This window comes from Lissotriton vulgaris, chromosome 1_1, assembly GCF_964263255.1.
Source record: "Lissotriton vulgaris chromosome 1_1, aLisVul1.2, whole genome shotgun sequence".
In the NCBI taxonomy this organism is placed as follows: Eukaryota; Metazoa; Chordata; class Amphibia; order Caudata; family Salamandridae; genus Lissotriton; species Lissotriton vulgaris.
In genome coordinates, this window is record NC_141685.1 from 805807290 (window position 1) to 805830264 (window position 22975).

General features: G+C 47.0%; 1 protein-coding gene and 1 long non-coding RNA gene across 2 annotated transcripts in view; both read right to left on the minus strand.

Moving 5' to 3' along the window:
- LOC147747875 (uncharacterized) overlaps nt 1-22975 on the minus strand; it is a 190135-nt gene that overhangs the window by 140068 nt on the left and 27092 nt on the right. The window lies entirely within an intron of this gene.
- LOC147747888 (uncharacterized) overlaps nt 9237-22975 on the minus strand; it is a 36141-nt gene continuing 22402 nt past the window's right edge. Inside the window, exons 11-14 of the long non-coding RNA XR_015308451.1 lie at nt 17145-17181; nt 15897-15935; nt 9615-9684; nt 9237-9436 (exon numbers count right to left, since the gene is read on the minus strand). This is a non-coding gene — a long non-coding RNA (uncharacterized LOC147747888). The remainder of the gene's footprint in view (nt 9437-9614; nt 9685-15896; nt 15936-17144; nt 17182-22975) is intronic.

Here is a 22975-nt window from a genome sequence, read left to right on the forward strand (position 1 = left end):
TCCCACTCGCTGGCTGGCTAGCTGGCTCCCCCGTAGGGCATGGCTGGTTATCAGCAGCTCTGGTGCATCTTCAGGTACCCAAAATCGAAATGTATAATCCTATTCATGGCAGACTATGTACTAGAATCAGCGGACTAACCAGTGATGTGGTTTTATGTCTTCGAACATTGTGACGTATTCGCCTCATCTCCCGCATTCATTATTTCCAAGGAGAGCCAGTCACTTTCTTTCTCTTGTTCCTGCTCGATTTCCTGCTCCATCATGGGTGTAGGATGACCATTGCCAGGCACTTATTAAATGGATATGTACAATGCTGCAGCGGAGATTGTTCTATGACCCTCACGCAACCACAGCACCACTGATTCAAATACGTTCTCTCAATGTTTCAAGCTTTATTACAAATGTCACAAAAAGTTAATATTTCACTTCTTTTCTTGGTTTTTCGTCACAATAAATTACACTGAACATAATCTTCACAAAAGTTATTTACAAAAGTTTAGGCTATTGACATTATAAATTAGAATCACTTTTAAGTATTATTTAAAAAAAATAAGCCATTGTTACTTGTAATGTCAATACATCTAAGTCACGTTAAGACAAAACTCCACCCTCACTAAAACCAGACTACTCTCCTCCACTGCATTTTTTTTTTAAGAAAGAGGTAAAAGCCATCCCGATAGCTAAATTCACCTGAACGCTACATTTACTGGACCGAAGACCTTGCTCCGTTTTTTGCACTACTGGTTATTCTGATTATCTTTTTGTTTTATGTTTTTATTTGACTGCTGTCCTACTTTGTATTATGTTTTTATCTGATTGCTATCCTATTGGGCTTTTCACTTACTACCGACTACTATATTGTACCCAATAGTTTGTTTAATCACCCTCTTGTTTACCCTAGCCCTTGTTTTCTGTAAAGCGCTCTGATATCTGCAAAGATCTTGCTCGCGCTATATAAAACGTTGAAAATAAAATGAAAATAAATAAATCTTACAATACCAAAAGCTTAAACTTTCCTAATGCAAGACCTATTGCATTGCAAATGCTTGTTTATATAGTTCAGAGGTGGGGCTGCCCAGAATGGGCATTCTAATACCACCTTCCAATAAAAAGCCAGCCTTTCTGCCCACCAGGAGACAGATGGGACAATAGCCCCTTATCTGCCCTGCCCATTTCACCTTCAATGGTCTGGGGCTGCCCAGACTAGTCATGTCAATGACCCCCACCATGGAGTCTCTGGCCCTCCCACAGGCAGATGGGGCAATCCCACCCACCCCCTATGGAGGGGGGAAGCCCACTAGGCACAAGGGATTTATTTTATACATACGGGAATGCGGGGTGGTAGGTAGTTTATGCCAGTAGTAATCCCAGATGAAACGCGAGGAAAAGGTTCAGGGGATTCTGGGTAAGAAATTGTTAGGGGATCCACGCAAGCCCCAGCTTCACCAGACTCCCCTGGGTGTCTAGTTTTCACAAATGTCTGAGATGGTTTGGTTTCCACTGAATCCATGCTGGGCTCACTCCCAGGTGAAGCACCAGATCGTCTCGACTGCCACTAAGGACAGGGCCTCCCAATCTTTTTAAGTCCTAGTCTATAGCAATACAGCTCAGGTTCTAAGTACGGTTCCAGGGTGCACCTGCCTGAAGCCACCTCTCCGGCTTAACATCAGCGATGGCACTGCGTCACCTTCGGGGCTGGGGCCGGTAGAGGCAGTACAAATAGCGTTTGTTCAGATCAGGACTGTTTGAAAAATATAGCTATGTTTCACTACATAGATCTCATGCTTGGTTCAGCTCTCAGACCAACTGAACCATCTCACTTACCCCTTCCATGCTGATGACAGCCCCCAGCTGTTATGCATCACAGTGCTCGTGCGCTGACTGCTGGGGGCCGTCGTAAACCCACCCACTCTCCGGAAGTGCCGCACAATCGCGGCCACGCCCAAGGAGTTAAGCTGCTTGAAGTCCAGTCAGACCTTACCCGGACAAGCTTCAACAGCAGGTTAGAGCCCACTTTGCTTCCCCCCCCGCCCCCCCCCACTTCCACGTTTGTTTTGGTCATCAGGTTGTTCACTTGTCTACACTACACTTCTGAATATTTGGCCAGTGCAGATGCTGCATTACTATGGTTGGCCACGTTTGACTCCGTGGGTTAGCTGTGATTTGGCAACTTTGTACAGTTAATAAAAAGCCACAAAAGAATTAATCGAAGAAAAGCAGGCTTTTATTATTTTATTTATTTTGAAAGTTTTATATAGCGCGGACAAGATCCTTGCAGATATCAGAGCACTTTACAAAGAGAAGTACATGGGCATGGTTAAACAGATAAATCAATAGGTCAATTAGTACAAGTAGGTGGCAACTAAGCCAAACATGAGTACAAAGTAGTACAAATAGGTGGCTACAAAGCCAAACATGTGAGTAATAGAACAGTTAATACAAAATCAAAAGGGTCAACCATGTAGTATAGATCGGTGCAGAGTACTAACAGTGATCAAGATAGTAGTTCAGGTGTATTTAGCCATGAGGATAGCTTTTACTTCATTTTTAAAGAGTGTGGTGGAAGAGATAAGTCTGGTTTCGGGCGGGAGAGAGTTCCAGATCCTAGGAGCCATTCCCGAGAAGGAGCGCTTATATGTTTTATCCTTCCGGAATCTTCGAGGTTTCAACAGAAGATTGTTTGTGCCTCTGGTGTTTCTAGCTCCTTCAGAGATTGTCAGTTTCTGAGCGAGGTATCTGGGTGAGTTTAGATGTACCGCCTTGTGTGTCAGGCAGGCGATTTTCAGATGTATTCTAGCTTCAAATGGCAGCCAGTTCAGGGATTTCAAATCCGGGGTAATATGGGAGTGTTTTTTGACCGAGTGATGAGTCTCGCTGCAGCGTTTAGAGAAGCTCTTAGGGGTGCGGTTGTAGTTAGGGGGAGTCCACAGAGGGCGATGCTGCCGTATTCAATTCGAGGGATGACTAGTGCTTGTACTGCGGTTTGGAAGTCTTTGGCTGGGAGGAAGGGTTTAAGTTTCCTCAGAGTGTTGATCTGGAAGTTTGCTCCCTTTGTTGCCTTGCTGATATGTTGCTGCATGCTCAGATTGGTGTCGAGTGTTATGCCTAGGGATTTTGCCGAGTCCCCGATGGTGGGTTGGACATGGAGTGCAGTTAGGTCTTTGAGCCAAATTTGAGTGGTGGAGGCCTTCGCTGGGGGTGAGATCAGAAGGAATTCTGTTTTCAGGGCATTGAGTTTGAGATGATTATCGGCCAGCCAGGATTGGGTGCATCTGATCGTTGAGTTCAGGAGCAAGATGTCCTTGGGGGACTGTAATTTGAGATAAAGTTGGGTGTCATCTGCGTACATGTGAAAGTGTACATTGGATGCTTGTAGCAATGTGGTGAGCGGTTCCATGACTAGGTTGAATAGAGTTGGGGATAGAGAGGATCCTTGGGGGACACCTAGCGTTACGGGTATTGGCGAGGACATCCTGTTGTTGCTCTTGAATTTCTGCGACCGGTTGTGAAGAAAGGAGGTGAACCACTTGAGAACTGTTCCAGATAAGCCCATTCTTGTGTTTAGAAGCTCTAGTAGATTCTCATGTTTAACAGTATCAAATGCTGAAGAGAGATCAAGGAGGATGAGGAGGCAGGTGTCGTTCCGGTATAGCATTTGAAGTGCGTCGTCAATTATGTGAGTCATAGCCGTTTCTGTACTGTGCCCTGCTCGGAAGCCTGACTGGTGCGGGTTGAGGAGATCAAATTGTTCAATGTGTTTAGCCAATTGTAGTTGTGCGCATTTTTCCAGCAGTGTGGCGAAGGTGGGAATATTGGTAATGGGACGGTAATTGTTGAGATCAGAGGGGTCGGCTGTAGGTTTCTTTAGGAGAGGTGTGACCGGACCAACTTTTAGTGAGTCAGGTATGCTTCCCTGTTGGAGAGCTGTTGATAATTCTAGTCCAGAGAGGGATAAGCAAGGGGGGTAAAGTCTTTTACTGCTGCAGCAGGAAGGGGGTCCGTGAGGTGATTGGATGGTTTCAGGGTGCTGAGCAGTTTGCCAATTTCTTCTTCTATGTATGTGCCAAAGGTTGACCATGTAGCATTGTTTTTTGGTTCAGTGGCTGCTAGGCACTGTGGTTTGGAGTAGAGGCTTGCGTCAATGAGATCGCTCTTTATGTTGTCAGTTTTTTGGGAAAAGAAAGCAGCGAAGTCTTCGCAGGATGACGTGCAGTGAGGCGTGGTTGGGGTTGATCCTTGGATTGTGATCTGATTAGCTCAAACAGTTTTCTCGGACGGTTTTTTGCTTGGTCGAGCTGGAGGCTGAAGAAGTCTGATTTTGAGCGTTTTATTTTCCTGAAGTAGGCGTTTCTCTTTTTCTTCAGGTCTTTTAGGTGCATTGCCGAGGGAGCTGATCTCCAGGTACGCTCTGCCATTCGCATGTCTCGTCTATCTTCATTGAGTCTCCCGTCGTACCATGGATTGGAGATTTTAGTAGAGGCTCTTTTTAGCTGCAAGGTGCAGCCTCATTAATTATAGAGGTCATAGCGTTGAGATACTGGTCAGTCAGTGTTTGAACGTTCGTATCGCCTGTCGGTGGCAGTAGGAGATTGCACCTGTTAGGGGGCAGAGAGCCTGGGTTGAGTTTTTTCATGTCTCTTTTCCAGACTTTTGGCTTGGATACTTGAGCCGGGTTAACTTTAACTTTTTCATTGATGAAGAATGTGACAGTATGATGATCTGACCAGTCACAGGGTTGGGTGAGTCGAGTTTGATAGATTCCTCTTTGGAGATGACCAGGTCGAGGATAGAACCTTTCTCGTGGGTCAGGCTGTTACATATTTGGGTGAGGTTGAGGGCATCGAGGAAGTTTAAGACTATTTACCACCGCGTCCTTGCCATCATTCCAGTGGAGGTTGAAGTCACCAAGGTATATTTGGGTGAGCTGCCGCCCAGAATTGTTTGAGATCATATCCATGATTTGTTGGGAAAAGGTGGAGTTGTCCCTGGGTGGGTGGTAGATGCTGTGAAGATGCTGTGAAGAGAACATATCGGTTTGCCCTCACTGATAATGTCAAGGCAGATGTATTCCCAGGTTGTTGGGGATGGTAGGGAAGTAGAATTGACTTTCTGAACAGAGAGGTTATTCCTGTAGATGCATGCGATTCCACCACCTAATTTGCCTGTTCTGTCTAGCCTGATAATGTGGTAGTTGGGAGGGACCAGAATGTCCATTATAGGTGTCGAAGAATCAGTTAGCCATGTTTCGGTCAGGATGATTAGGTCAAGGTCCGTTGATAAGAGGAGATCAGCAATAGCGGCAGAGTGTTTCGAGGCCGATCTACAGTTGAGGAGAGTGCATTTGAGACGAGTTGTGATGCGGGTGGTAGATTGTTCTAGCGAGAGAGGGACTTTTCTGAGGTTATTGGGGATGGAGAATCTGCTGTTTAGTGTGGGGGGTCTAACGGGATTTGAGTGTATCGTGGGAATGTTGAGGTGGTTATATGATTTTGGGGGGCTGGGTCGTAGGAGCGGAGAAGGGTGAGAGTGTCGTGGTCAGAAGTAGAGTTGTGGGTGCGACGAGGGCAGTTGTTGCGATTACTAGCTGGGAGTGAGGTCAGGTTGGGGGAAGAGATGAGTGAGAGAGTTAGTCGGAAGGGTGGGGGACCAGTCGGGCGGGGAGGTGTAGTTGTGGGGGGGGGGGGGGTGTAGGGACAACAAGGGGCACGGGGGCAATTGATGCGCCTATGGGCAGTAGTTGACGCCCGGTTTGGGGCGTGTTGAGTGAGGGAGTCAGCTGGAGGGGTAGGGGACAAGTTGGGAGGGGAGGTGAGTGCTGGATGTATGGGGTGGGTGGCGAGTATTTCCTTGATGTTGTGTATGTCTTCTTTGATCTGAGTGAGGGTGGCCATGATGTCCATCGTGGGGTAGGTGGTGGAGGTGGGGGCGGCAGTCAGAGGTGAATGGCTGACCAGGGAATTCGTGGCAGGTGGGAGCGTGGGCTGGTGTTCGAGGAGGTATGCGTTGTGTTGGTGTACAGGAAGGTGTTAGGGAGGAGAGATGTTTTGGGCGGGAGGGGTGTGGATGAGGTAGGGAGGAGGTTGGTGGTAATAGTGAGGGCATTGGTGGTAGGCGGGGGGGGGGGTCAGGGTGTATGCCGGGAGACTGAAAGTCATGGTTGGGGAGCAGGAAGGGTAATGGGGGCTGAGAGTAGGAGGGGAAATGGGATAGGGGATGGTCCTGTTGTGGGGAGGGGGAGTTAAATTAAGAGAGGAGGTGTGTTCTGCGTGATTGGTTAGAGGGTAATGGGGACTGAGAATGGGGGGGGATTTGTCGCAGTGAGTGTTGTCCTGGTGCTGGACTAGGTTAGGTGTGTTGTGTGTGAGAGCTGTGCTGTTAGGGGTGAGCGGAGTAATGATGCCCGCTGTAGGTGTGAGAGGAGTGTTGATGGTATGTGTGGAGGTCTGGGGGTAGGTAAAAGGGGTGGGGGTGTGAGTGGAGTATGAGGGGGAGCGCTCTGTGTCTGTGTTTGAGGCGTGTGTTACAACTGCATGGCGCTGAACTGGGATAGAGGGGTTGTGGGTGAGAGATGGGCGATCAGGGGTGGTAGGTGTGACCCTGATTGAGGAGTATGTGGCTGTGAGGTCATTGTCGGTGTGACTGGAGGGGATATGAGTGTTGGACCGCGGATGGGAGATGTGCTCTTTGAAGGTGGGTGACAGGTTGTCTAGCAGTTCCAGGTTCCTGTCTGTGGATTGAGCTAGGATAATCCCGTTATTGTAAATGGTGATGGTGGCTCTGCCTGGAAAGAGTTGGGATGATATGATGGAGAGAGTTAGGCTGTGAGCGGATTTCCTGGTGGAGGAGACGGTGAGTAGGGTGAGGAACGCTTTTCTCCATTGAGCTCCGAGTGTGGTATGGAATAGGATATCAGTGTTCAGGGATCCATTGACCGGTGAAAAGTAGGTGTCAGCAAAGGGCGTTTCAGGATGTGACCTAAGGAAGTTGTTCCGTTGTCGTGGCTTGCTCCCGCTGATCCCGGTGATCCTCCTGCCGATCCCGGAGCTGCGACCAGCGTCCTCTGCGGCAGTCAGGAGGGTGTTCCGTTGTTGTAGCCTCGACCCCCTTCGGTCCCGGAGTATCCGCTGAGGTGCAATCCCCTAGCTCCCGATCTCAGCATCTGCCTCTGTTCGGGGGTGGGGGAGGGGTCCGGTGTGCGTTCCGTTTGTGCTGGCTGTGGAGGATATCGGGTGGCGATTACCAACTTCCCGAGCCTCTCAGCCCTCCGATGTCCCTTGGGCTCCTCTGCTGTGGTGCGGGCCGTTTCCAACGTTGTTTCGCGTCCCAAGGCTTTCTCAGCTCTCCGTTCCTGCAGGGACTTCTCTGTTGTGGAGCTGGCAGGTCACAGCGGTGTCCAAGACGTTACTCCTGGTACTCTTTTTACTGGAAGGATCGCTGGCCGCTGCTAACAGGGATATACCCGGTTAAGGGATCCCAAGCACGGGGAGCTCCTTCGGGAAGCTCCTACCAGGCGGCCATCTTGCCAGTGGGAGTGTCTGCTCTTCCTGCTGGTCAGCAAGCATTGGTACCTATAAAAACATTTAATCTGTTACTGAGGAAACTGCTGGCTGTTGTCATTCTGTTGCTTCTGGGTAGGCTGCAAAAGTTTGACAGGAACCACCAGCAAAGATCCAGTTGGTGTACCTCCCGAAACCAAATGGTGCGGCAGTTGACAGGTGTTTCCATCAGTTGTACTCCAGGCACCAGATACTAACAAGAAGCAGATCTGTCACTGACAGCCAGTGACTGGCACCGCAGGGCTTGAAACTGGCTTTCCTAGTGGGCAGTCAACTAGGAAATAGTCTCTTTGCAGAATCATTCTTTCACACAGTCCTAGAAAACAGCCATGCTTGTGATTCTTGGACAACAACCTTCATGACCAACTGGAACCACAAGCTAGGCTGCAAGTGTCAGTACAAGTAGACTTGTGTGGCTACTCAGACTTCCTCCTCCTACAGGTAAAAGCCCCTTCGTATTTTCCCTCAGTCTGTACCCCATTCTCCAAACCATCCGTCAGATTCTATCATTTTTGGAATAGGATGGACCTCATTGGATTTGTTATTGCTTGCTATTGGGGCATGCATCAAATTGTTGATATAACATTGATCTCGTACTATAACCATCCTCCAATAAACAATCCTTCATAAAACCTTCCCTCCGACTTCACTTGCACACACTTTCATCCCATGCCTCCTACTAGGACACCCTCCCCCCCAAAAAAATTAACCAATTCCAAATCCTCCCCTCTATCCCTCCACTATCCTTTCCCATCACCCCCCAAAAAACTCGAACATGTCCACTCATCTTTCACTATACTAATCCTCTGTAGCTTCTAGAGCAGGGTGCTACGTGCCGAAAAAGCACATTAACAGTTCATCGGGGTAGCAAGTGCTCTATAAATAGCAACCTTTCCCGCCATATTCAATCCAATTAACAGACTAACATCCACCACTCAAATGACTTTCATATTTCACTATACTTTTTAACACCAATCCTTTAAGGTTTAGAGTAGTGCGCTAGACACCCAAAAAGTGCTCCAATGCCTCACCAGGGGTAGTAAACGCTGTATAAATGCAATAGGTAAAAAGATACCCCACCCCTAATCTAGTTTAAATTTGTTTTAAAAATGACAGGCCAAGATCTCCAGCTCGGCTGGCTGGTGCGGAAAGAATGGACAGTGTGCTGGGTGGCACGTCAATAAGCAATGTGCCCATCACTTCTGACAGTGCCATGCGGGGCCAAATGCTGCCACCTACCAGGGAGAAGGTTTACTGCTCATGAAAAAAATTCTGGATCCAGTGAAACGCTTAGAGCTACTTTCAAGATAAAGACACTGCAGCTTGAAGTCTCAGAATTAAAAGCTCAGCCATTCATGGAGGCATGAAATTCATGACTATTTACCACATGTACAGGGCTGTGCCCTCCATTCAAACATTACCTTGATCATGCTGGTCCACAAGGACCATGTTCCCAGTAGGTAAACCAATGTTATGAGCAAGTTTTGCTGGAGCCTACGTATCCAGGACTGAAACTTCAAACCCAGTTCACCCAAGTAGACCAATTTGAAAATCAAAATGGCCAAATCTCTGTAGAGCTTACTTTCTGAGAAGAACCAAATGTGAGGGAAGTGGCTTGTGTGAGACCTACCATTTCATACACTAAACACATTGCATTGAACAAAAACAAGAAAATCATGACAGGTTTACCAAAATACTTTAATGATTATAGATCACAGTCAAGTCTGCCATTGTCAAATCCAGACACGTTCATGTAGCACACTGGTCATCAGAAATTCATGAGTTACAATATTGTATAGCTCATGCAAGAGCACCTCTGGGTTAACTCCATTCAAAAGGAATCCAGTAAAACCCTCAAACTTGACAGGTAGATCAAGGTCCTGCAACAAAACAAGAGGGTTTGTTAATGTTTGCTCTTTCAACCACAGTTAACTCGTAAAAAGACCTTGGATGAATCAGTTCTTGTAGTTTCATCGGGTGCTAAGTGAGAGAGTTCAAGTTACTTTCATCATACATCCAGTTTTAAAAGTACGCACTACCAACTGAACCATTTCTCACCTGCTGAAGGGTCTACACAGGCAAGCTTCAGAAATCTGATGTCTAGTTTCAGGGGAGTTTACGTTTTTACCTAAAAAAAAACAAAAAATAAAAATAAAAAATAAAAACTCACTTAGTCTTCCATTTTCCAGGCACAAAGCATATTAATTGTGACATTACTCCGCGTAAAGGTTATTCAGGTGGATAGAAACCGTGAAACAAAAAAGTCCACAATGGCTAGTGTGGAGTTGACTGGTATGTACACCAAGCTACTGACTATTGACCGTTCCATTTGTCGGAGGTTGTTTAACTAGGGTAATCAGCATTACTCATATGGCAGAATCAGTTTTATCAATGGTTGCTTGTGAACTTACCCATGACTTTTACAACATTCCCACAATGCAGTATCAGCAAATTTGAAAACAATGACTATTTAGCTACCTTTATGGAGGTGGAAAACGCTACAAACAGTTGCTTTGTTTCACTGAAATCAAAGCGTTTTCTGCAATGCAATCCAGGTGAAGTGAGATGGGGGAAGTGGCAGTGGACGGAGCTCAATGGATTGAGCTAAGATTGGTAGGAATACAAGATTGGTAGGCAGAACCAGCCTGTACCTATGCATTTGGAATAATGGTTCTTCTAGGGAGGCCTGGAGCTCACTAACACATCTAAGTGAGTTAATGGCAACTAAGAATGCCACTTTCCATGAAAGTGGATCGAAGGGGGTACATGTGAAGAGGCTTAAGAGGGGACCCATGAGTCGAATGAGAACTATGTTAAAAGTTTCAGATTGCTGGAGGAGCCAGAGGCAGAATTCCTTCCATGAACGCATTAATGGCTGGAATTTTGAATAGTGCGAGATGCTGCCTATTGGAGATAAGTACACAGATTGCCAGCCACACACTTACTTAAATCCTCTATTTTTGAGGGAACAAACCATAAGCTGCAACCGATTAGAACACGAACAGCCCAAGCGAGGAATCCCTCAGAGCAGGTATGCCGAGTAGAGCAACGAGTGCCATACTCCGTCTGTGCATAAAAAGCACGTAAAACGTTACTCTCATTATTTTCAGGCTGTAATACAAGACTGAAAATTAACTCCCATTTGGTGGAAACATAATCACGAGAATGATCCAGTAAGGTATGTTGAGAACACATGTGCCCCATTCTGTTCTTAGAAAGTGAGCAAGAACAGGTCATGATACCTGTATTTGTTTTTAAATCCCGAAAAGAAACTCAGTCAGAACTAATACTCTACCCTTGACCGGCGGCTGCTGGTTCAACAGGTAATAAGAGGAATACGAGTTAAATGTAGTTGGAAGCTAAACAACTGTCAGAAATGTAGCTAAAACAAGTTTTATTTTATACACTTGCATATATCCCGTATGCAGACAGAGCCCTGATGAGAATCCGTAGAGTTGACATACCGGATTCGAAACGCGTTGGCATAAAAAGATTATCCATTTATTGGTCGAATGGACTGAATGAATTTGAAGTCTATTTTTCCTTTTTTGAACTGCCTACATTTAACTGTAGTTCATTGATTTATGATTGTCATCAAGTTTATACTTTTGACTCTGGTCTTTATGGAATTACGGATGATTTTCTCTTCGTAGTATGAATATTTGAGTGTATATATATATATATATATATATATATATATATATATATCAGAGCAATTCACTTTGTATAGTACAACTAGTTATGTGTATGTGTTTGTGTTGTAAATAATCGCAAATTGTAAATAATTGTATATAAGGTGTACAAAATGATAAGGTGTCCCTTTCATACATCAATACTAAAAAAGACAAAAAATAAATGATAAAAGGGCTGGAGTGATATACCCGTACGAACCAGGAAGTCTTATGGTTTGTTCCCTCAAAAATAGAGGATTTAAGTAAGTGTGTGGCTGGCAATCTGTGTACTTAGTTATATTAATGGTCCAGCTAGCCCCACGTCCCAGGACCCGACTCCCCCATTCGTCTATTGGAGATAGGCAGCCAGTGCATTGAGAAGTAACCATATAGAAGTGAAAGCTAAATTTGCCTTATGCAAATGAAGTAGGGAGCAGATTAAGTCTTGCACTGTGGCTTTCAACAAAGTGTTTCCACTTAGCATAACCGGCTCTAGTTGGGTTCTATGACTGCAAAACCCAAGTTGCCACGTTGCATGTTTTAGGGTCAGATTGAGGAGCTTTAGCCCCTTGGGAGGCTTCTTGGTGTGGTCCTACTGAGACCTAGTAGTGTTGTGAACCAGGGATGACATGACCAAGCTAGAGCTACAAGGATCATGAGAAGTATGACCGCGTTTCCGAACCAGAAATGGAATGAGGGCGCAGTGGAAAAGTATTGGCAAATATCCCTGACAAACTCATCCATAGCGAGTGGCCCTTGGATAGTGGGGTGGGTACAGGTCGATCTGAGGAAGACCCCACCTTTTAAAATAGGCAAGACGGATGTGTGGGTAGTTTTCTGTTAACAGGTGAAAATTGAGGTGGAGGTGCCTGAGACAAATGTGATAGTTGTGAAGACCAACCCCTCCCTCTTACATTGCAGTCAGTGTCAGTCCATACTAGGACAGCCTTGTGGGACTGGTGAGAAAAGAAAGTCTTCAATGCTATATTGCCTAAAGCTCAGGTAGTTGATGTTTGGCATCATTAAGTCCTTAACAATGTCAAGTCTTGTAGATAGGGACCCCAACCCATGTTTGATGAGCCTGTGGTGAGTGATGTCAGTAACAGGGTCCACAAAAGGCTACCATAGACTACTGGTGTTCCACCATTGCAGAGAATGGTGAATTTGGTGGTCTATCAAGCACTAGATATTTGGGTGACCCTGTGATTGAGATCACTGGTAAGCTAGGCAGTGCTGTAGAGGCTGCATGCAAACTGTGTGGAACTATGACCATGCAAGAAGCCATCATTTCCAAGCAGACTTGACAGTCCTTACTAGTAACGTTTTGGTTGGAACTGGGGTAGTTAGCTAAAAGTTCTGAACTCAAGCAGGATTGGCTTATCTGTGTGTAGGTCTGCTCTCCAGTAAGGTTAAACTCAAGGTAAGACTTGGGGATATTGGATAGTAAACACTAGCTGGTATAGTAGTTCCACTGTCAGAGTGCATCGCTAATGGCATTATTTGAGACCTGGCTTTGATAAGCACTATCAATTAATAGGAGGTATCTGCAGTGAGGAGGGTATATTTGTATGTAAATATAGGCATTCTTTAGGTCTAGTGTTGCCATATAGTTTCCCTGTTTAAGTGTAGAACATCCTGTAGTGACTATATTAAGTGTTCGGATAGGATGCAATGGTTTAGAGGTCAGAGACAAGTTGATCTTGGCAACCAGTCTTTGGGAATCGCAAAGCATTGCAACTAGAAGCCCGAGCCTTTAAGAGGGACCGGTTCTATTGCCCCCTTGAAAAAGGTTTAGGCCTAGTTTGAGGTGTGTTATAGATGTTCCTTAAGAGCAAGGTGGAATGTTGGCCGGTATGGTAATGAGCCAGGTTGGATAATGGCTAGTACCACCTAGTATGTGGAAAGTCCCAGTTGGTAGAAGAAATGTACCATGCCCCCAACAGGAATTGTAGGGTAGGTTTGGGTAGTCACTGCTCAGCAGAGGGTGTTGATCTGCATGCAAAGGTACCCCCGCCCCCTTCCTTGGTTCCCTTCTCTAAAGGAGAATCTTAAATTACCCCTACTGTAGTTGGACTTGTTGGGAAGAGGATGGGTCTGGGGTGGATTCATAGGCATCTCTGTAGCCTAAAGCAACAAGCCTTTGGAGGTGGCATTATGTAATGCTCCCTTGGCTGTGTTGGGTTCTTATTTGGTCATGGGTAGCATCTACCTGCGATCCATAAAGCTACACTCAAGGCATATTTAAGACTGCCTGATGGTCCATCGAAGCCATGTGCATCTAAATAAGCACGCTGGTATTCGTACCTCCAGCTGCTGTATCTGCTGAGTCTACGGCAGTGTGGATGAAATTGTTGGTATTAGCCTGCCCTTATCTGTTGGCCTCTTGTGAGAGTATTGCTCAGGCTGGTACTGCAAGAGTTCGTTCCTTTAATCCCAATGGGTCCTTCCTAGCAGGCTGGAAGAGCATGTGAATTGGCAATGCCAGCAATCAGCTGCTTGAGCTGTGACTCTTCCCAGCCTAATCTATGCGCCTGCTTTCCTTCTCAGGAGGTGAAGAGTCCTCAGTAACCTGTTTGACCCCTTACAAGCAGTAGTTGCAACAATTTTGTCCAGCAGAAGTGGTCTCTGGATAAAGGGGTCAAAATGAGCCACTTTGCACTTTGTCCACCCTTGGGCTGATGGCCTGGTCTTTTAAGGGGTTCTTCGCATGTCTTATGCCAAGAAGCACTAGCAAATACTGGGTGTCCTTGTGAGAGGAAGAAATGTCAAATACAAAATCTGGCTCTAGGGATTATTTGTGCAGCTCACTGAAAAGTTGTAGCCCTAGCAAGAACCTGATGAATGGAAGTAGCATCTTTGAGAGGGGCAGGCTGGATATAAATGTGGATTTCACGCGAGTTAGGATCTCATAATGATCCTCTAGTCTGAACGTGGCGACCCTGGATGTGAAGCATCAAGGTCATGTGTTGGGATGGTGGAGGAGAGGTGGTAGCAACTGGTGGTGGAGTAGGGTATGTAGGACTGGTGGCTTTATCCTTTTCGGGATGAACAGGAATGTCTAGTGTCTCCTGAAATGCGAGTTTCCTCTTTGGTGTCAGAGGCAAATATCAGTCTAGTTCCTTCTTGCTCTGGTATGTACCTTAAGTACATGGTATCAATTTAGAGAGAACAGCTGGGCTGTGGGTCCGATTAGCAGGACCACAGCAGTCGAAAAACCAGAGAATCACAGCAAAAAGTGGGGGGTGACCATAGGAAGCAGATCCTACTCTCAAGTTTGATTTGGAACTCTTCCACTCGACACAAAACGTGGATTGGTTGGTTTGATACAACCTTGGGATCAAATTTTCGGTGCCAGACCCAAGGGCGGGGCATCCGGACCAGTTTCAGATTTAACCATGGCCCGAAAGTAGTGGTGGTCTGGTGAACAGGGAATATTTTGTGGCAGACTTTGACAGAGGTCATAGTAGTCACGCGTTGGCCGGATGGGAGTTAGTGCATCTCCATACCCAGGCTCTACAGCTTTTTATCATTAGAGAAAGCTTTGGTGGCTGGCTTATCCTGGGCATATTCTTTGCTGAAAAGATAAAGTGTGTCACCCCCTCATTCCCCGGAGAAATTTCCAAAACATAATCTTAAAGGGTTTCCTTAGACCACAACTATTTTACACGAGTCGCAGCCGCCTTCTTTATGGTTGGGCAAAAAAAAAAAAAAAGCACAGGTTGCACACAGCGTTGATCCGTGTACAGGTATTGTCCATGGCTATGCGGGCAAAGGCTTAATGGTGTACATTCAATTAGTAACGAATCAACGGAGGGTGACATAGGCAAGAAGGCCATAGCTGGGTAGCACCCCACAAAAGGCAGTCGAGGTCCAAACAGAAGAAACTAGAGTGCAATGCAGAAGGGGGAACAGCACAATTCAGAATACGGTCAAGAATATGTACAGCCATCCTGTAGTCTTCTCCCGCAGGGAATCACAACGCGGTTATCACAACTGAGTTGTAATTCCACATACCATTACTCCGCAAGTCAGAACGAGGGGGCGGCGCTGGATGTTGGAATAGTATAATTTTTTCCAATTTCCAATTTTAGTCTGTGCGGACACTAGGGAAGGTGTTGGATTTTAAATCAAACACCTCCCTCCCACGCAAGTAGTTGTTCCAACTTGCGGAGTAATGGTATGCAGAATCACAACACAGTTGTAACAACCACGTTGGGATTCCCTGCGGGGGAAAAAGTTGGTAAAAGTTTACCCTGTCAGACAGTAAAGAACCATAACGAACAGAGTTAAGAGCAGAGGCAAACACGGCTGGACCAGACGGCGGAGAGAACAAGGTGATTCCCAAAACGCAACATCACTGAGGAGTCACCGTCTTGTGACTCGAAAGACTTATTTGAAGAAAAACACACAGCTCCAGACCCAACACTAGATGGCAGAACGCAGGCATGTGCATCTACAGCCACACATGCCATCGAACAAAAAGCTACCATTTGAGGCTTTCCAAAAGTGTTGAAATTGAGGACTGTTTAACCATGTAACAGTAGTACAGACTAGGGATGCACAGCAGCTGTTCACCAAGCTAAAGAGTGAACCTGTTTTGCCAAGTAAGGATTCTCAGATTAAACGCACCCCCCTCACCCCCCCCCCCCAATGACCAAGGTAAACTTACCAGTAGGCAGCAATTTAAAAGAGTAGACACTTGTAGCACCTAGGAATAAAAATACAACAGTTCAGAGCAGGAACACTAGCTGTTGTGTTTCTACAAACCTAGACTGGCATCTGTATCAGTTTGATAAATCTATCCTCATATGGATCGGCGACCTGATTCTAATCATCATGTACAGATCACAAGCAAGCACTATGCACTCCAAGAGAAGCCATTGGGTTTAGCCATCACTTTACCAATCAGTCCTTTTCAAAGTGCAGAACAGCCACACAATGGGCAGAGGAAGAAGCCTTGCAGGACTAGAAGCGTTAAAAATGCCATACCATTTTACCAAATGGTACCAGCAAACATGCCATGGCATTAGTACTGCCGTATGAAGACATGTGTTTGTGACGCACTTATCGGATTTGAAAATATTCAACACTTTTGTACGTAACGATCAAAATCTTAAAATGAACGCTGCACAACGTGGAAAGGTGTCCACCCTAGCCCAAGGCTTGATAGACGAGAAAAAAAAAAAAACGAGGACATCCATGTCCTAGACACTGCACTACTGGTCCCTAGGGCTGCCTTGTAGTTTTGTGAAGATTTTTGAACAATTAACTTTGAATTCAAATGAAGCTTGTGGCGAAAAGTGTCAGTTCTTTAATCCACCGAATTGTGGAAGGCGAATTCTTTTCACAAATGTGATAGTCTTTACAGTCAACCAGTTTCACATTTCAAATCCCCACCGTTTCACTGAGTATTGCTAGGGTAGACCTGCACAAGGAGTCAATTGACGCTTACTGCGCGAGTAAACATTTTAATTGTAGTGACCCCTGAGAAGGGTTTTCTAGACCTTAAATTCATTGTGCACGGTCGTTAACGAGAACACTGACTTTTGTTGGACTATAAGAATGTGAAGATCACATTTGTCAAACGAATTAGCCATCCAATCAACTGCATTGGAGAACAGATCAGTTTTTGGCAACGAATTTGAATTAATCCATGTGAATTGTTAAATAATTTTGGTTCACAAGATTACAAGGCAACCCTAGGGCACAGGAATGTAGTGCCTCTAGGGCATCGGTTATCGGTTCACATTAGTACTGTGCTACCAGATAAAAAAGCCATTCAACTGGCAATAAGCAACAGCTTGAAAAGGTACAATGTTATTAACAACCAAGCCAATAATCAGGACTGGCCCATGCGCCCACCCGGCTTCACATACACATGTAAACGAAAAAAACCATGCTGAGTACATTTACTAACCTGGCTCATCTTGTTCTCCAGTCGCAAAAGATGCGGTCTGAAAAGATACATAAAAAAGCAGAAACTGGTCAGAAGCAGATAGCATGGAGATGTTAAAGACTGATTGTGAGAAGTTGGCCTGATAGGTAGTGTTTCCAATTCTGGAACCACTGGTTATCAGTCCAAACAAACCCCAAAGATGTCAGGTTGTAAGTCAACCTTGTAGACAAGCTATCCTAGTGGTAGCATGGACTAAGCAGCCTTAAAGGCTTAACTTAAGAGGTCGTGTTAAGCGAGCTGTTTTACCACATACAATCCTGTAATCAAAATGAAAGGACACCACACAAGTATATATTATAAAAATATATGTATTTATTACTAAATTACTCCCCAGTACTCTTTATGAGGAAAGGGGCACAAGCGTTAAATCAAAAGCACTGTTACACATATAAAGTTGCACGTTTATGGATGAGGGCGGGTGGCCACTCAGACCATATATCAAAAAAAGTGGTATAAGTAACACTTTACGAACAATGGTTAGGCCTAGGGCCTAGAGATTCGCTGGGAGCAGTCAGGACAAGCAATGAAGAAGTCGGGAGTAGCCCACAGGAGACTGGTGCAGCACGGAAAGTGCAGCGCGCACCAATGCACTGTCAATGGTGCGTAAAAGTCAATTAAAGTGAATAAAAAGATACTTCCGCTGAACCTAGGAACACAAAACTTTAGACACAGACCCTAGAGGTGTGTACCAGTGTAAAGACACCGGCGTTGCAAAGTTACCTCACCCACAGGCCGTGGGTGCACAGGGTCGAAGTGGCGTCGGGTTCTGTCACGCAGGTTCTGGGTGCTTGGAGCTGTTGCAGCTGCAGGCGCTGTGAAGCAGAAGTGTCCGGTGCGATCCAAGGGTGGATCGATGTAGAAAAGTACCTGAAAGCAGAGGGGACAGAGTCTGGGTCACTCAGCAGTGACCAGGGTGGAACCAGGACGGAACCAGGCAATGTCGGGCGCAATCAGGCGGTTGTCGATAGGCTTCTCTCCGCTGTCACGTGGGCTCTGGGGCATCTGCGACGTCCAGGAGCAGGTCACGATCTGTCCCACGTAGGCTCTCGCCGTCAGCACCGTCGGCTTGAAGATTGTAGCAAACAGCACTTGGCAAAAGCAATCCACGCGGAACCGGGAGATTGCTTATCACTCGAACCAGGAGGGTCAGAGTGGGTGCTCCTTTTCACAGGAGCTGGTGCAGATCTGGAGCAACCAGAAAAGCAAGTCGGATTTCAAAGGTCGTCGGCACAGGGGCCACAAGCCAGCTGGCAAGTGACCGGGCCAACGCGTCGAGCGCACACAAGCAGAAGGGCCCCACGCAGCACTCAGCGAGTGTGGAGGGGTGAGCTTTGGTGCAAGTGGAGCTCGGGGCTGGGGCTTCTCAAACCCCGGTGTACAGCTTCGAGGGTCACTCGTGGGCCGCACGGTCAGCGTCTCGTGGCCTTTTCAAGATGGCGTGCCCCACGCTTCCGGTCGCCTCCACGGGTCTCAGCTCTGCAGGGACTGTGGATCGGGCAGGTAGAAGGCAGGCAAGCTTGATCTCGTCGATCTCTGTCGCTCGAGTTCCGGCGGGAACTGCAACAAAGCAAGGGTCGAGGGCTGGATGGTGCCTGTTTGCACAGGGTGGTCACTCCTTGACCACAAGGGAGATTCTTCAGTCTTCTCACGTCGTGTAGAAAGTCGAAGGGTCCAGATTTCGTTTCTTATGTTTCTTCAGGATGATCTGAGGTCCGTTGGGACTGCTCCCCCTCTTATTCGAATCTCGGGGGTTGGACATCCTGCTAGGTCCCCTCCTATGGGTGGGACCCAGGAAGGGGGTGGTTACACCCCTCTCCTTTGATCCTGGCCGCGCTGGGACAGGGGCTGGGAGGCCCCAGAACCGGTTTGGCCGGATCCTGCAAGGGGCAGCCTTGTGCTCCCCAGGCAGTGTCTGGTTTCATTGAAACCTCCCTACTCCAATCCACTATCTCCTGTCTGGGGTGGTTTGACACCGCCCTGTGACAGGAAACTCTTTGTCCAGGCCTCCTCTGCCGGGTTTCGGTCAGCAGCAGGAGGTCAGACCCGTGTCTGTGGCAGGGGCATCCATTTTGTGGATCTGAGGCTCATTTTAAATCAACCGCGTTTCAGTAAAGTAACATGTCTTCTCCCTCTAGAAGGGTGGAATGCTACCCCCGTCGCCAGAACTGGCGAGGGGGTAGTATTCCAATTCGTATGACACCTTACACGACATGTTTTGATAAAGCCAAACCAAAGTTGCTATATAACCGCGAGGATTATAAGGCGCTTAAGAGTATATGGTATGGCATTATCCCGGATCAGCTTAGGGAGTTGTTCCCGTCAGCTGCAGACAGGCTCAGCTCATGCCAGAGCACCATCTCACATAAAACCACGCACTCTGCCTCCAGGATTGATGAGGCCTTCCATAGGAGTGGCTTACAGGCTATATATGTGTCCAGATATAGGTTTAGATATAGGTATACTATATCTAAGCAAGGGGTGATTACACCCACTTGCCCCAGCTGAGTGATCAGCCAGTTGTGTCAATTTAAGAACCAGCCAGGGGTGGCAAAAGCTATGCTTCAGCCCCTGGTAGGCCTTGGTGGCACCTATGCCCTGGGCACCTATAGTGCATGGTACAGGGGCTGACAAGGAGTCCATTTCCAATTGTGGTATGTACCTATAGCACATGTATTACAAATTTAGAGAGAGAACAGCAGGCTGGGGGTCTGATTAGCAGGCCCACAGCCTCAGTAAGTCGAAAACCAGTGAAGCAAAAAGCAAAAATTGGGGTGACCATAGGATAGCAGACCCTACTCTCCTACATAACCCCCCCCCAAACGCAGGGACATTAAACTTAACCTTGACCAGATAAGTCTTCATGTTCTAAGTGGAAGTACCGGGAGAGACCATCTGCATTACCATGGTCAGTCCCTGGGCGGTGCTCCACTGTAAAGTCCATCCCCTGTAGGGAAATGGACCACCTGAGCAGTTTGGGATTTTCACCCTTCATCTGATTTAGCCACAAGAGGGGCTTATGGTCTGTCTGAATTAGGAAGTGAGTACCAAACAAGTATGGCCTCAACTTCTTCAGGGCCCAAACCACAGCAAAGGCCTCCCTCTCAATAGCTGACCAACGTTTCTCCCTGGGGGTCAGCCTTCTGCTAATAAAAGCAATGGGCTGGTCTTGACCATCTTGATTAAGTTGTGAAAGCACAGCTCCCACCCCCAACTCAGAAGCATCTGTCTGTACAATGAACTGTTTGGAGTAGTCAGGACTCTTCAGGATAGGTGCAGAGCACATGGCCTTCTTCAGGTCATCAAATGCCTTTTGACAGCTAACTGTCCACTGAACCTTTTTTGGCATCTTCTTGGATGTCAAGTCATTCAATGGTGTCACAATGGACCCATAGTTCTTTACAAATTTTCTGTAATACCCAGTCAGGCCCAAGAAGGCTCTGACTTGTGTCTGGGTAGTTGGAGGAGTCCAGTCCTGTATGGTCTGGATCTTGCTCTCCAGTGGTTGAACTTGACCCCCACCTACTAGGTGGCCCAAGTACACAACCTTGCTCTGCCCTATCTGGCACTTAGTAGCCTTGATAGTCAGGCCTGCCTTTTGCAGGGCCTCCAGAACCTTCTTCAGGTGGATCAGGTGATCCTCCCAGGTGGAGCTAAAGACAGCAATATCATCTAGATATGCTGCGCAAAAGTCATCCAACCCAGCAAGGACTTGGTTCACCAACCTTTGGAAAGTGGCAGGTGCATTCTTCAAACCAAAGGGCATTACCACAAACTGATAATGTCCACTAGGGGTAGAGAATGCTGTTTTGGCTTTTGACTCTTCAGCTAGTCTGATTTGCCAGTAGCCAGCTGTCAAATCAAATGTGCTCAGAAACTTGGCAGAAGCCAATTTATCAATGAGCTCATCTGCTCTTGGAATGGGATGAGCATCTGTCCTAGTGACAGCATTGAGACCTCTGTAGTCCACACAAAACCTCATTTCTCTCTTCCCATCTTTGGTATGAGGTTTTGGCACAAGGACCACTGGGCTAGCCCATGGGCTCTCTGATGGCTCAATCACTCCAAGCTCCAACATCTTTTGCACCTCAGCCTTTATACAATCCCTGACATGGTCAGGTTGCCTGTAGATCTTATTCTTCACAGGCAGATTGTCACCAGTATCCACCTCATGGGTGCACCAGTTAGTCTGACTGGGTGTGAGTGAAAACAAATGTCTGTGGGCCTGCAACACCTGTCTGCAGTCCACCTGTTGCTGCTCAGTGAGGCTGCCTGCCAAGGCTACTCCATCAACTGAACCATCATCAGGGTTCTGGGAAAGCAGGTCTGGGAGAGGGTCACTCTCTTCCTCCTGTTCCCCATCTGTGGCCATGAGGAGACTCATGTCCTCCCTGTCAACAAATGCTTTCAAACGATTGACATGGAGCACCCTGTGGGGGCTCCTAGGGGTGCCAAAGTCAACCAAGTAGGTGACTTCTCCCTTCTTTTCAATGATAGGGTAGGGTCCAGTCCATTGGTCCTGGAGAGCTGCTGGCCCCACTGGGTCCAACACCCACACCTTCTGCCCTGGCTGGTACTCAACCAGAACAGCCTTTTGGTCATGCCAGGCTTTCTGTAATTCCTGACTTGCCTCCAGGTTTTTGGATGCTCTCTCCATGTATTCAGCCATCCTGGAGCGGAGACCAAGTACATAGTCCACAATGTCTAGTTTAGGCTTTTTGAGAGGTAACTCCCATCCTTCCTTCACCAAACTCAATGGACCTCTTACAGGGTGGCCAAACAAAAGTTCAAAAGGGCTGTAGCCAACCCCCTTCTGTGGGACCTCTCTGTAAGCAAAGAGCAAGCAGGGTAAAAGGATGTCCCATTTCCGCCTAAGCTTCTCTGGTAAACCTTTTATCATTCCCTTTAGGGTCTTGTTGAACCTTTCCACAAGCCCATTGCACTGTGGATGGTAGGGTGTGGTAAACTTATAGTTTACTCCACACTCTTTCCACATTGCTTTTAAGTATCCAGACATGAAGTTGGTACCTCTGTCTGAAAGAACCTCCTTTGGAAAGCCCACTCTTGAGAAAACTGCAATGAGGGCTTTTGCCACCACAGGAGCTGTGGTGGTCCTCAGGGGAATTGCTTCTGGGTACCTGGTGGCATGATCCACTACCACCAGTATAAATCTGTGCCCAGATGCTGTTTGAGGATCCATGGGACCCACAATGTCTATTCCAACTCTTTCAAAGGGTACCCCCACCACAGGTAGTGGTATCAGGGGGGCCTTTGTTGTGCCACCTGACTTACCACTGGCTTGGCAAGTGACACAGGAGCGACAAAACTCCTTGACATTTTCTGACATGTGAGGCCAGTGAAAGTGTGGAACAAGCCTGTCCCAAGTCTTATTCTGGCCTAAGTGTCCTGCAAGGGGAATATCATGGGCCAAGGTAAGAAGGAAGCCCCTAAACTTCAAAGGTATAACCAACCTCCTGGTTGTGCCAGGCTTGGGGTCTCTAGCCTCTGAATAAAGGAGTCCTTCATCCCAATACACTTTATGGGTACCTTGAGCATTCCCTGCAGCCTCAGCAGCAGCTTGCTGTCTGAGGGGTTCAAGGGAAGGGCAATCTAATTGGGCCTGCCCCAGGTCTGCCCTTGAGGGTCCCCCTGTCCCCAGAAACTCAACCTGATCAGGTTCAAGCTCCTCAGAGACAGTCTCCTCTTGGACTGCAGAATCAGTTTCCTGTGAAACTTGATCCTCAACCTGGGGCAAGTGGGAAGGCACAGCCTTAACCCTCTTGCTCCTTCTCTTG